This window comes from Callospermophilus lateralis, chromosome 13 (assembly GCF_048772815.1).
Source record: "Callospermophilus lateralis isolate mCalLat2 chromosome 13, mCalLat2.hap1, whole genome shotgun sequence".
Classification (NCBI taxonomy): Eukaryota; Metazoa; Chordata; class Mammalia; order Rodentia; family Sciuridae; genus Callospermophilus; species Callospermophilus lateralis.
Genome location: NC_135317.1, coordinates 46086219 through 46100186, shown reverse-complemented (window position 1 = coordinate 46100186; position 13968 = coordinate 46086219). Strand labels below are relative to the sequence as shown.

Below are 13968 nucleotides of genomic sequence, written 5' to 3'. Positions count from 1 at the left end.
TCAAATCATTCAAGTATAGTTCCAGAAAAGCTATGATCTATCAGGTGTCATTTTATATATTTACTTGTCTGCCATCTGGACTTATAGACTCATAAAAATTTCTCATTTCTGATGATTCAGTGTTTCCTTGCTGTCTGTTCATGTGAAAACCATCAAATCGTGAGTATTGAATGATAGAAGTTGGCAGAAACCTGCCCTAACATCCCTGGGTAGCTGTAATTGTGTCAGCCCTCTTTCCTCTGCATGAGGTCTTTTTCTCAGTGAAAGGAAGGCTTGAGCCCCTGTGGCTCTGAAGAGGGACAGTTTTGCACCTTATGATATTCCAGGGCAAAGCTGCAGATTTTATACAGTTCAACATCTGGGATTTACTCATCAGGTTATTGCTTAAGAACCCTTTGTGGGTTGGTGCTTTGCATAGGTCACAATCTTGGTGTCTCCCTAACCTTGCAGGAGTGGTAGGCTAGCCCCGTGCCCATTGGTCTCCATATTTGGCCCAGTGTCATGAACCACAGTGTCCTCTGGATGCTCAGCAGGAACCTGTTTTTTGTGTCAGCTTGTGATTTGCCTTCAGTGTACTTTTTCTATTGTGATAAAATACACATAACATAAAATCTACCATCTTAACCATTTATAAGTGGTATAAGGCCATTTCACGTAGTACAGTGATAACACCATCTATCTACAGAATGTTTTCATCATCCCCAACTGAACTCTGTCCCCCTTAAACAACAACCCCTTGGTCCCTTCTCTGCACCTGGCCACCACCATTCTATTTCTGAATGTATGATTTTGATTACTCTGAGAATGTCATGTAAGTGGAATCATAATATTTATTTCACTTAGCCTAATATCTTCAGATTCATTTATGTTGTGGTATGTGTCAGAATGTCATTCCTTTTGAGGCTAAATAATAATCCATTGTTTGCATATTTCAGTGTACTATTTATTTATTTACTTACTTATTTTTGTGATGCTAGGGATCAAACGTAGGGCCTTGTGCATATTAGGAAAGTACCTATACACCTAGGTACATCCCCAGCCCTCAGTGTACACTTTAAACATGGAACTGACCTTTGTCTTGTATTCTTGCTCTGAAAATCATTCGCTGTTGTACCTATATTTTTCTTCCCAAGAATCATTTGCCATACATTCAAAATCAGCCAGAAATCAAAATAATTCGAGATCATTTTCACTATAAATGTGAGCATTATCCATTTTAACATTTATTTTAGAGACATTAATAAGTCTTTGAGGAGATTGCAATAAGCCTTCCTTTCAAAAAAGAATTCTTAAGTATGGAAAAGCTGGCATGGTTTCCTTTCAACACATCTGATAAAGAAATAGCTGTGAGTTGTAATATATCTGATTGTTGAAAGTACTTTTGCCCTTTCATCTCCACATACATGGCCTGTTTTAAATTACCTTAGGTGATGTAACGCAAAATTTTATTTGCAGACTTGTCCAAAATATGACTACTAACTAGAATTCACAGAGCATTTTGCAGCACACACAGGAGGAGAATTGAACTAAAATAAGGAGTCTGGAAAGTATTAATAACCAGTGTGTGATAAAGGGGAAATGAACAGGGCTGAATGGGCTTCCCACTCATGGGATTACCTCATGTCAGGCAGTTCTGCCTCAGATTAAGGGTCTATGCACATAAATAAAATCCACCAAAGAAAATGAGAAGACCATTTAAAGCTGTTTCTGGCATGCAGAATACTCCTTTAGTAGGCTATAAAAATACATCTTTAACTTTGGAATTTCAGTCCAGCCGTCATCTGTAGTACCTTACAGGAGATTTCATTAAAACGATTTCCATGGCACTTAATTTAAAAAATGTACCAGTAACTCACAACAGTTTGTCTGCAGGCAACTATTGGTGAAATTTTCACCCTGAACTGTGTTGCCTATTTATATTTCAGCTGACTCTCCCATGGAAGGGGGGACTTTCATATTTGTTCAGGAGAACTCAGTAAAGATGGCACCACAGGGGCCTTGGGAGGAGCGAGACCCGTGCGTCTGAGTCACTTCCCAACAAGGAGTTCCACGTGTAGATGGCGAGATATGCTCTTGTATCAGAGTGTTCCGTGCATTCTCTGACTTAATTTTGACCTTACCTGCCTACTTTTTTCCCTGATGTTATTTTGGTTGGCCAGAGAATGCCATTTTGCCTTTAGCATTGTCTTTTCAGGCTTCACTATTTATCCTAGATTGCATGCTGTCTCACTTTTCTCATATGCAAATGGGGGTGGTAATAGGATCTCCCTAGCAGGTTTGGAGAGGACCCAATGAGTGCAGTCCCCCCAGGACCCAATATGGTGGTGAAGGAGTAAAGGACACAGGTCCTATGCTTTACCTTGTCACACCAGCTATAGTAGAAAATATCCAGTTATCAGGTGTGGTGCACAGCAATTTCCCTTGTCATTGGTTATTTCCATTTTCTCCTCCATGTGGACGACCCCAGAGGACAGCTGTCACTTGTGTTGCAGGGTGTTGGAGTGTCCTCAGCATGACACCTGACAGGGGACTGGCTCCTCAGATGGCCTCCCTGTAATCTGAGCCACAGCAGTGAACTGTGCTGCACAGTCCCTGAGGGTTTAATACCACTATCCTTTGTCATCTGACACTTTTATCTTTTGACCTTGGCTTTTGGGGAGCTGATCCTTCCTACCTGGACTCATACTGACATTGTCAGTAGTTGGACCTCAGGAATCATCTTCCCTGTTTTAACCAATACATGATGTCCCCAGTGAATCTTCAATATTGTCTTCCTATTTCTTCCTGTACACAAATATTTATGTTCCACAGCATCACTTCACGTTGTAGGAAAGATGAGATTTCATTAGGAGTCTCAAGTTGAGCAAAGAGTAGTGTATTAGCTTTTCATCACTGTTACCAATATCTGATATAAACAACGTCGAGGAGGGAAGATTGACTCTGGTTCACGGTTTCAGTCAATGGTTGGCTGGCCCCTTTGTTCTGGGCCTGAGGTGCGAGGCAGAACATCTTGCTGGAAGGACATGACAGAGGAAATCTGTTCAGCTCATGGCAGCCAAGAAACAGAGAGAGAGAGAGAGAGAGAGGGAGAGGGAGAAATAAACAGGAAGGAGCCAGGGACAAGATATAGTAAAGGGCACAGATATAGTACTGAGGGGTCTCATCCCTAAGGATTCACTCCCTTCTACTAGGTCCCACCTCCTATACTTTCCACCACTTCCCAGTAATCCATTCAACTTCTGAGTCTCTCAGTGGCTTAATCCATTGATGAGGTCAGAGTCCTCCTGATCCAGTCACTTTCCAGAAGTCCCATCTCAGAACATCACTGCACTAGGGACCAAGCCTTCAACAAGGTTGAGTCTACAAGAACCTTGACCTCAGTTCAGGACAAGTTTACAAGTCTTCAAGGGACACTTCACATTCAAACATAAGAAGTAATGATGCTTTCCTTTTATGCCACTTATTTAGGAAATAGAATTGGTCAAGAATGAGGTAAAGAGCAAAATTTGTGTCATTACTTGTCCTGCTTGATTCATTCGTTCAGCCAATATTTATTTATTTATTTATTTTTTAAAATTTGTTTTAATTAGTTAACATGACAGCACAATAACCTTGATATATCATTCATTTGAATTAGATGGGATATAATTTCTCATTTTTCTGAGTGTACAGGTTGCAGAATCACATTGGTCATGCAGTCACATATATATACACAGTAATAATAATGTCTGTTTCATTCTACTATCCTTCCTATCTCCCCAACCCTCCCCTCCCCTCCCATCACTTCTCTCTACCTAATCTAGGGTAACACTATTTTTTTTTCTCACACCTTCATACATGTATTTTGTATAACAATGAGGGTCTCCTTCCACCATCCATGGAATTCCCTTTCTCCCCCCCTTTCCCTCCCACCCCTCTTCCCTATGTAGAGGTAATCTTCTTCCCCGCCAATATTTATTATTTGTTCTGAGTCTTGCACTGGACTAGAAATGCACCCAGAAGTGTCTCAGGTTGCTCCTCAAGTTTCTATAATCCTGTAGCTAGGAGACGGTGAACGTTTTTGAACAGGAAAGGTTTGGTAACAGAGAAGCACCAGGAGAGAAAGAAATGTGTAAAAGGCATTACCGGGTAAATTCAGCATTGGTAGGCAAGGAGCGTTATCTATGTACTTCTTTGGGATCATGACCTGCGTGGGGTTGAGTTGAGAATCGCTGTGTTCTGTGTTACCATGGGTTTTGGTGATTGTCTGGGTCAACTCCTTAATCAGTAGCCAAGAACATGGATGACCATAGAAGAAACGGGCAGGTTGCTAGGTGCATAGGTCCATAAGCACAATTTCTTTCACCCTTGAATTTCTGCTAGATGTTTAGCCTAGGTCCAAGCCTTGGGGCAATTAAGAGGTCAAGTTGCCTTCCTCTTTATTTATACATGTTTTTGTGATTATAGAAGTAAATGCTGTTTATTTGGATACTTTGAGAAATGGTGGGGGATACACAGTTATCTGAGTTGTGAAATATTTGCATCAATTTACTGTCTTTCAGAGCAGGTATATGTGTATATCCCTGGGATAGTATAATATTAAGCATTTTCTAAATTACTAATTGAGTGTCAGACTTGATTTTCTTTGCATTCTACTTACCCATCTTAAATGTGTTCCCATTTGCCCACTGATTCCAGTTTTATACATACATAAGCAAACTCATGGTAAACATCCTCATGTCATTTATGGTAATATTCTTTTGTACATTTCCCAAAGTAGAATTGCCAAATTATCATTTCCTACATTTAACATCCATTTCCTGCCCTTCTCCAATAAGATGGGAGCACTGGGAGGGCAGGAGGAATGATAGAGGACCCAGTTGCACATTTTTTAATGCTTCCCATCCAGCTGTTGTGTGTCTGCCTTGGGGCCCAAAATACTATAGTCACTCAAGACTGGGTTCAGTCCTAGTTTTGAGGAACACCTGTGAGACCAAGAAATTACATGAGGTTTGTGAAAAACAACCAACAGCTGACCTGACTGCTCCTGCTGGGGTCAGCCTGGCCCTTTACCAGTTAAGCCAACAGGGGCTATGAGTCTACAAGACCCTTGACCTCAATTCAGGACAAGTTTACAGAAATGACCTCTATTATTTTGTGTTTGGACTGATCAAGAATATAGGAATTATCCTGGGTAGAGTCAAAGGATGTGGATTTCTAGATTTCTAGATTGGATGTGGATTTCTACCATATATTATATGACCTTGAGGGAGTCATCTAACATTTTGCAAAATGACCAGGTGACTAGAGGAGCCCCTTTGGCTCCAGTTATTCCAGGATCCAAGGTTTTGGATTCACCGAGGTCCAATTTAGTTGTCCCAACAATACCATTTTGGGATATTGTCAGCTAAATTGTGTAAGCACAGGTCCTTCTTGGTCATCTGGGTCCTCTCCAGTCACCATTCATATAGCATGTCATGATACCCTGTGCCCCATGATCATGCTCCCTCCTGCCTCCTTGGCACAGTAAGTCATTTTGTGTGCTCATCTACAGGCAATGCAAACGTTTGCATCTTTTAAAATTATGGATTACATCTTTTAAATTTATGGTTTAAAATATCCATAAAATATTTTACTTTCCTGATTCATTTCTCCTGATTATTGAAAACTATGGTGTTTTGAAGAAAAGAACAATGTCCATAAGTGGATGCAGAGGCAGAGAAATTAGTGCATCCTCTTTTATTGGTGCTGAGTTGGTGATGAAGGGAAGTGGTTTAGGAGGGACTATGTCACCATCACTGTTAAATGACGCTGTCTTCTCCTTAAAATTAAAAAAAAAAAAAAATCACAGCCATAACTTGAATTTCCTCTGCAGATAAATAAAGCATATTACCCCATAGAATGACATGAAAGCATTTACCTGTCTTGTAGCTTCTTTGTGTGAATGAGCTAGCCTAAAACAATAATAATCATAGTAATAATCAAAATTCATTGGAGAGTAAATGAAACATTTCGTGGATACTCTCTCTCTTTTTGGTGTTGGAGGGTTGAACCCAAGGACACTTTACCTCTGAGTTGCATCCCTCGTCCTTTTTATTGTTATTTTGAGACAGGGTCTCACTAAGTGAGGCTGACTTTGACCTTTCCACCCTCCTGCTTCAGCCTCCCAAGTCACTGAGATTATCAACATTCACCACCACGCCTGGTTCTCATGGGTACTTTTATTGATGTCAAATTTCTTCACAGTCTTATTTGGTTTCCTGTGGATGAAATATTTAAATAGTAGATTAAATTTTATGTTCCTATTTTCATAAAGAATTTTGTGATTTTTTTTCTTTGAACAGTGAAGCGGTATTTAAATCAGTTTGCTCTATATGATAATTGGGAGGCGAGATAAGATTCTGTTGCCAACTTAAAGAGAATATTCAAATTCTTTGTCTTGTGTACTTGAAGCGTATTTTTAAAATTAGAATGGACTCATTCCTTAATAATACTTCAAATAAAATATTTAGAGTCTTTTAGGATAATGATAATTGAATAGTCTACTTACAAGGGTGGTTTTCAGGAACATAAATAGCAAAGAATAAGTGAGACTATGTTCTATAAACTAAGTTCCTTATAAAAGATTATTTTAGATATTGTTTAAGTTCATCTATCCAGAATCACCACTTCCACTATTTGCTCCCTGCTGTCTTCTTCCAATACCTCCTTTTCCCTTTTTGTTCCCAATTACCGTAACTTTACAATGAAGTCCCCCCCGCAGTTATCCACACGACCTAAGTTATTCTTGCTGAGTTTTCTTAGCTGCCTTATTTGCTGTATTTCCTTTCCATTTTCTAAGAGGTAATGAGAAGTACAGAGAAAATGCCAAATGCTGCCACTGATCCATGTAGTAACCAGTGTTGAGGTATTTTATGTTTATGCACCTTAATTTGGTGTATAATCCATTTGCAACTTCAGTGGGTTTATATTTTAGAACTCAGTCTGGCTTAAATGTAGAATATAAAATCCACAAAACTCTTTCAGAATGTGCTCTCTGGCTTTCAAAAAAACATTACTCCGTGATTTCATATGGTCATTGAGCCAACATTTATTGTAGACCTACTATGTGTCAAGTACAGTGTTGAGGATGAAAGACACTGAGACAGACAAGCTCAGGGTTCCTGCCTCTGGGTGGGCCTGAGTGAATGAATCATGATCATCATCTACATCCACAAGATCCCTTGTCCCTGTCACTAACCAGTTGTCTCCCCAGAAGCAAGTTATTTCTTTAGCTCTATTTCCTTTTGTAATTGAGCCCATTTCCCTCGGTTCTCTTTGATGTCCCTTTTAGCTGTGAAATGTTCAGTCTCTAATTATTGTAAATTGTTCCTTGAATTGCATTATCACTGCTTAAGCCCACCAGCGACACGCTGTGGTTAAAAATAAACAGGGAACAGTCTTATTGGTAAAGCTTAACACCTTCTGTCTCAAATTAAAATTTTTGAACCTCTAGTAATATCTATCCTTTTATTTTCCCACAGTTCCACTCATGTGCTGTTCATAAATCTTAACTCTTAAGTATGAATTTTTGGCTCCCTGTTAGATAAAATATTTCATTTAACTTAGTCAAAGCCAAACTTGGTGAAGCCTGGAAGGGCTTAGGAGGCTTCTCTTGTTCCCAGTACATCGAGATCCTTGGTAGATTTTCCTTCTAGTATGTTTGTTTGTTTGTTTGTTTGTTTGTTTTTAAAGAAAGGAGGAGTTGTTTGGAACTGCCCCAAGATGGTTAGGTTGCAACATTGTCTATGCAACCAAAGCATGCGCTGGGTTTCAGCCACAGCTTTGCAGTGGCAATATCATAAATGTCCCATCACTGGAACCCAGTCTGTTTCAGCATCTCCAGGCCTCATTGCTGCTTGTAATCTGATTAAGGGGTTTGATTTGTTCCAGCCTGCAGCCTTTTGCTTTGAGTTTACCATACGCTCAAGGACACACAAGTGCCTGGTCGCTCTAGCCCTGCACTGGGAACGATCTCAACCCAGTTTTGCTTAGACCAGCCCAAGGCCGTGGCTGGTTGAGAATCTGTCTTAGAGCAGGCTTTGTTACCAAACCTTCTGTGGGCAACCATGTTCAGAAGTCCAGGGTTTTCCAGCTTGGGAACTTACAAATTTGAGAAACAAGGTAAGGCAAGAGAAATAGCGAATGCACTCATGTATTCGTTTTGTAACATCTCTTGGAATCCTACATTTTTACCCTGTATTCTCCTGTGTCGGGTTAGTTATACAGTTTTCTCAAAGGATGCTTTAAATATCTAATTGAATTTATAAATGAGCTTATCTTGTAATGGTTGAAAATGTACATTTTTTTCTGTTAATAAGTTAAAGACATTGCTAAACCACTAAAGCCTTTAGATAGGAAAAACTGCAAATTAAATTGGAATGCCCAGACTTTGGATCAAATCCTGGATGTGCTGCGCTTTAGCTAAAATATTTTTCTAAACCAAATGCTGTATGTACTAAATTATTTCCAGTAGGCAGTGGTGAGTGAGTCTCTTTTTATTAACTCTTCATATGAGACAGTTTGAAACAAAACATTGTCTTTCCAGCACAGAGGAAGATACTTGCTTTTAATTTAGTTGCTAAAGTGATATCACAGACTCAATGTGCTCTTTGAACAAAAATGAAGTGCTGAGGTTCTTTTGAATATTAGATCTAAAGTTTAGCCACTATATATCAGAAGTATTTGATAGCACAAATGCACTATTAAGAAGTGACTGAAACACTTCAGGCCTCAGAGTCAGGAATTTTCTTCTACAATCTTTGATGGCTTTTTGAACTGAATTCTCCTTTAAATAACTAACGAAATGCATGTTATTTAAAGGAGAATTATTTATTTACAAGAAAAATCCGGATGTTAAGTTGGCATTCAGCTTTCATTTTATTGTGTTCTCTAGTTGGTCAGGATTTCCAGATTCTGGGATTAAGAATGTATTTGGATGGATAATGAAGTGTCAGCATCTGGTGTGTTTTGTACACTTTTCTCTCAGGCTTCTGCTCCTAAATATTAAATAGTAAAAGGTGCTTCCTTAGGGGAAGTGGTTTCTGTAAGTGATCTACTTGTGGCTTTCTGGGTGGACAAATAGTTACTTAGCCAAAAACTATAAAACAGATTACTTGCTATTAAACTGGTTATAAATTTTGTCTATGCCTGGCTTTGATTAACCCATTCGCCAGGGATGTGTGTTTTTCCTGTATGGAATTGTTACCAGCTGTCTTTACATAATAGGTATCTTATCTTCAGAAGTAAGCCAGTGGTTATTTTGATGTGTCATTACTATTCAGATTCTAGTGAAAGCAAAAACAATACAACTGGGGTTTCTCTTGCTCTTTAGTCCCCCAAATCTCAAATCTTTAAAGACATCTCAAATCTCTCAGGAAGATTACTTTCAACATTTGTGATTATCTTCACCAAAAGTGTTCAATTTTTCTTCTTTTTGTTTTCTTGAATAGATAGCTATATCATTTGGTATTTAATTGCTTCAAGTTATTCTTATTGTCCTAAAAAATTAAATAATAGTATTGAACTGTGTCCGAATATTTTAACTCATGGAGGATATTAATTACTTTTCAGTAGAAGAAAAAAATTAATTTGTCTATGTAAAAGTTATATGTGGAATTTTACTCTTTTTAATTTTTATATTTCTTGTCTGTCTAGTGTTTTTCTTGTTTCTTAAATTATATAGTCAAAGGGAGTTTGAAAGATGTTTTCCAATGGAATTTTTTAACTTACTGTGTAACTCTTTCAATGTTACATTATTTCTTTTCCCTTAGATTTCAACAAGAAAAACTTAAACTTCGTGGGATTCCCACATCAAAGAAAAGTTCCAAGGTAATGTAGCCTTTGTTCAAGGAATCTTAAAGTTTGGAGATTCATAATAGCTTTTAAAACGATTCTCTAAAAGTCCTTCTTTTTTAAAAAAATTGTGTGCTGGGGATCAAACCTAGGGCCTTCTGTACGCTAAGCATGCACTCTGCCACTGAGCTATACCCCAAACCCATAGTCTCTTAAATTCCTAAGTCTTTTATGTGTTTGGCAATATGTTTTCTCCCCAGAGTTCTATTCATGAAAATATATGGAGCAAGGGATATAACTCAAAGCTTTAGCAGATTCCTAGAATGTGCAAAGACCTGGGTTCAACTGCCAGCATCACGGCCGGGGATAGGGGAAGGAACACACACACACTCACACACACACCATACACACATACAGAGAAGGAGAGAGAGAGAGAACACAAGCAAACTGACTTAACAGTATACTTGGGCAGCAGAGATTTAAATCTTTTTGGATTTAATGCTATTTATGATAACTATTTAGGGAATTGAATGTATGGCTTGTAACTAGTTGCAAACTTATAGAGCTGTTTCTTTTTTCTCTCTCACATCTACCTCCAAGCTTGGTTTATCCCTTTATAATCTGTCCATCAAGTAAGGGAATTTTTTATTTTTTAAGAAAGAGCTTAACCTTGTCCCTCCCCCTCTCTTTCCTGCCCACCATTCCTTCCTTCCACCCATCCCTTCTTCTTTCCCTCCCTCCCTCCCTGTCTCACCCACTCCTCTGTCCATGAGGAGTTCTCATTGCCTGGTGTTAGCATCTTTCTCAGCCTGTCTGCACTTCCACTTCCCTTGGCTGCAGGATTTTATGGGTGCTGATTTGATTTACCTAAGGTGCTAAACTCCATGGCCCATCATCATTGATGTAAGATAACGTAAAAATGAAAGTGCGTGCCAGATAAGTGGCTCTATCGCAGGTGTTCCATCATAAATCATTGTCACTAATACCATCTGGTATCCTCAAGTAGAGGCACCAAGTCATTGTTCCCTCCCTACATACTCAGGCAGGGATCTCAACTTGTACTTCATTGTGCTAGAAGAACCCAATTCCCGATCCACCCTTCATTTCACTCCGATGTTCTTGTCCGTAATGTGTTGTGACATTGTTACTTTACTAGAAAGGACTTGCATCAGAAAAAATAGTTGTCAGACTCCTATTTTCATCAGGCAGAGCCTAACTCTGCATTCGAAAATTGGAAAGTTGATTTTACGAACACTCTAGATAGGACAAATCCTTGGTGTATTTCATATACTTCTAAATATAAGATAAATTAGAGCAATAATGATTCAGGGTCATTAGTAAGGTCACCTCATCGACTGACTGATGAAATCACTAATAGAGTGCTTGACCTACCCCTGTTCAGCATCTTTGGCATGTTTTTAATAGAACTTGTGGGTCATTTCCCAATATGTCCCAGCATTTTGGCCTAATTGGAATAGAGATAATAAGTGACTAAGAAAAAAGAAAGAAAAGGAAAAGGAGTCAGGAAAAGTCTGAAATACAAAAGTCAGACACTTCAGTGGACAGCAACTCAAAGGGACACAGCAGGTGTAAAATCATGGCCATTATTTTATGGATACCTATGAAAATCACTGGCTTACTCTGCATGGGACCAAGGACAAAATGTGCTAGAGGTCTAAGAGCCTGCCTGCTGGTCCAGTAGACACCAGCTAGAGAGATGAGGTAGATGAGGTAGTGGGTTTGCACCTCCCTTATCTTGTAATTTACAATTTTGTAGCAGAGCAAACAGACTATAAGGGAGCCTTTGACAGAGAGGGTGCTGGAGAGTGTTTGAGAATAGCAGCGCAGCATCCTTCTCTCCTTTTAATAAAATCTGCCCTTATTGCTGCTGCTGGACATGTAAGTAGGTTAATGGGACATGTTTAAAAAAATGTATCATGGAAGCTGAAGGCAAGGTCTTCTGCACCGACTGAAGTCAAGGAAGGAAGGTACAGGAATGACAAAATGAGTCACAGGAATGGGCACTATTTCAGAGAAGATAATTGCATAAAAATGCAATGTTTCTTAATATTAGAACATTCGAATTTTATAATCACAAAAATTAAGGCCATCGTGTACTTCAGTTATAAATGGAGAGATGCTTCCATACTGAAGTACAGGCTCAGGACACTTTTGGTTGAGGAGCAAGCACACCATGGCCTGCAGAGGTTGTCTCTCCAGGGTCCCCTCATCCTGGAGGTGGGAAGGGATGAAAAGAGGAAGAACAAGATCTGACATCCAAGGTCAGGCTGTGGAGTTCCCCATCTTGGGAGCTGGGCTTTGGCACTTCTGACAACTCAGGAAAGAGAGGAGGCTGATGGAAGGGCTCTTTGGAGTATGTATGTCTAGTACATGGTTTATAAAGCTTGATCATTTTCAATATTTTATTGGAGCCATATTAGGACATCCCAACAGTATTTTCCTGATGGTGAAAGTCCAGGGAAGATATACAGATGTTTTCTAAGAACCTGGTTTCTCATGCTGATTTAAAAGGTCTTGCATTTACCACAGCTTTCGCAATTCCCTTGAGCCTGAGCCCCAGGCTCCCTCTGGGTCTGTTTGTTCTTGCTTTCTGCCATATGCTTCCTCTGAAGTTATCAGGCATGTGGCAGGAATGGGGGAGGGAGGCCCCGGGAACAGGAGCAGAGTAAGACAGCCACATGGGTTCCAGCTTGTATATGTAGAGCTGTAGCTTTTAGAAAGAGATTTATGCATGTATGCTAATATACTAATATTTCATGCCTGTGTGCAAGGTGGGAAAAGGTAGTAAGGAGAGACGTTTTTCCAATCATATACTGTTCTAAAGTTGAGAGAAGGACAGAAAGGAAGTGGGAGGGAGGGGAGGGGAGGGGAGGGAAGAGGAAAAAAGGAGGGGAGGGAAGGGGGGAAGGAAGGAAAGAAGGAAAATATAACTGATGTTGCTGAATATATGTGCCTCTAATGATTCTCAATAATTGTGATGATTTTTGTCCCTGGTTATCACATCAACAGTGTATAAATTATATAGATACTTTATGGAAAATTATAGTATATAGTAAAGTATTTTATAGCAATCATTCATTCATTTAATAGATATTTACTGATCTTTTTTAAGACTAGGGATGTAGCTCAGTGGTAGAGCATATGCATAGCATGAGGCCCTGGGTTTGATCCTCAGCACCACACACACACACACACACACACACACACACACACACACACAAAGCCTATCAAAATATTTAAATTAGCAACTAAATACTCAAATAAAATGGTATGCTACTTCTTAAGTAGGGTACATTTCTGCAGTTATTTAACTTTTTTAGGAGTATACTAAATCACACACCTGCATATAACACTGAAAATAATCATCACTACCTTACAATTCACTGTTTAGATATTGGAGTTATTTTTTTTCCCCAGTACTGGGGATTCTGCCCAGGTCCTTGCATGTGCTAGGCTATCACTCTACCACTGAGCTAGCCCTTGTAAAATTTTATTTTGAGACAGGGTATCTTACTAAGTTGCTCAGGCTGGCCTGAAACTTGCAATCTTCCTGCCTTAGCCTCCTGAGTAGAGCTGGGATTACAGGTGTCTTGCCACTATATCAGCTCATTGGTATTAATTCTGATTAGGCAGATTGTCTTTAAGCTAATCTAGTACATGGTTTATAAAGCTTAATTATTTTCAATATTTTATTAAATATGTGAGTCCATGATAAATTTTTGAATATAAATTTTCTGCAATTACATGAGGTAAACTTCTGATGGGTTTGGTTCTACAAAAATTTGATGGTGCACCATGCATTAAAATGTGCAGAAATTCCTTCCAATTTAATTTGTACATAGGGTATAGATTGTTCATGTGTCCCTCGTAGACAGTATGCCCAGCAACTTACTCAGAATCTTCCTAGGGCTCTATGGAAATGTACCCCTATAGAGACAAATAGGAAGAGGTACAGGGTATATTAGACAGTTTCACATTACTACAACAAAATACCTGCCACAGGCTACTTATGAAGTAAAGAGATTTATTTGGCTCATAGTTCTAGAGATGCAAGTCTAAGATTGGGCAGCTCTCTCTGATGAAGGTGGCACAACATGGCAAGAGCATATATCAGAACAAGTAATTACGTCTCAT

The 13968-nt window shown here is 39.1% G+C and overlaps 1 protein-coding gene across 15 annotated transcripts in view; it reads left to right on the top strand.

The window, feature by feature from the left end:
* Svil (supervillin) overlaps positions 1 to 13968 on the top strand; it is a 225616-nt gene that overhangs the window by 118003 nt on the left and 93645 nt on the right. For all 15 annotated transcript variants that reach the window (XM_076831667.1, XM_076831665.1, XM_076831666.1 and 12 more), the window contains one exon: positions 9792 to 9849. The gene's annotated coding sequence lies outside the window, so the exon portion shown is untranslated. The remainder of the gene's footprint in view (positions 1 to 9791; positions 9850 to 13968) is intronic.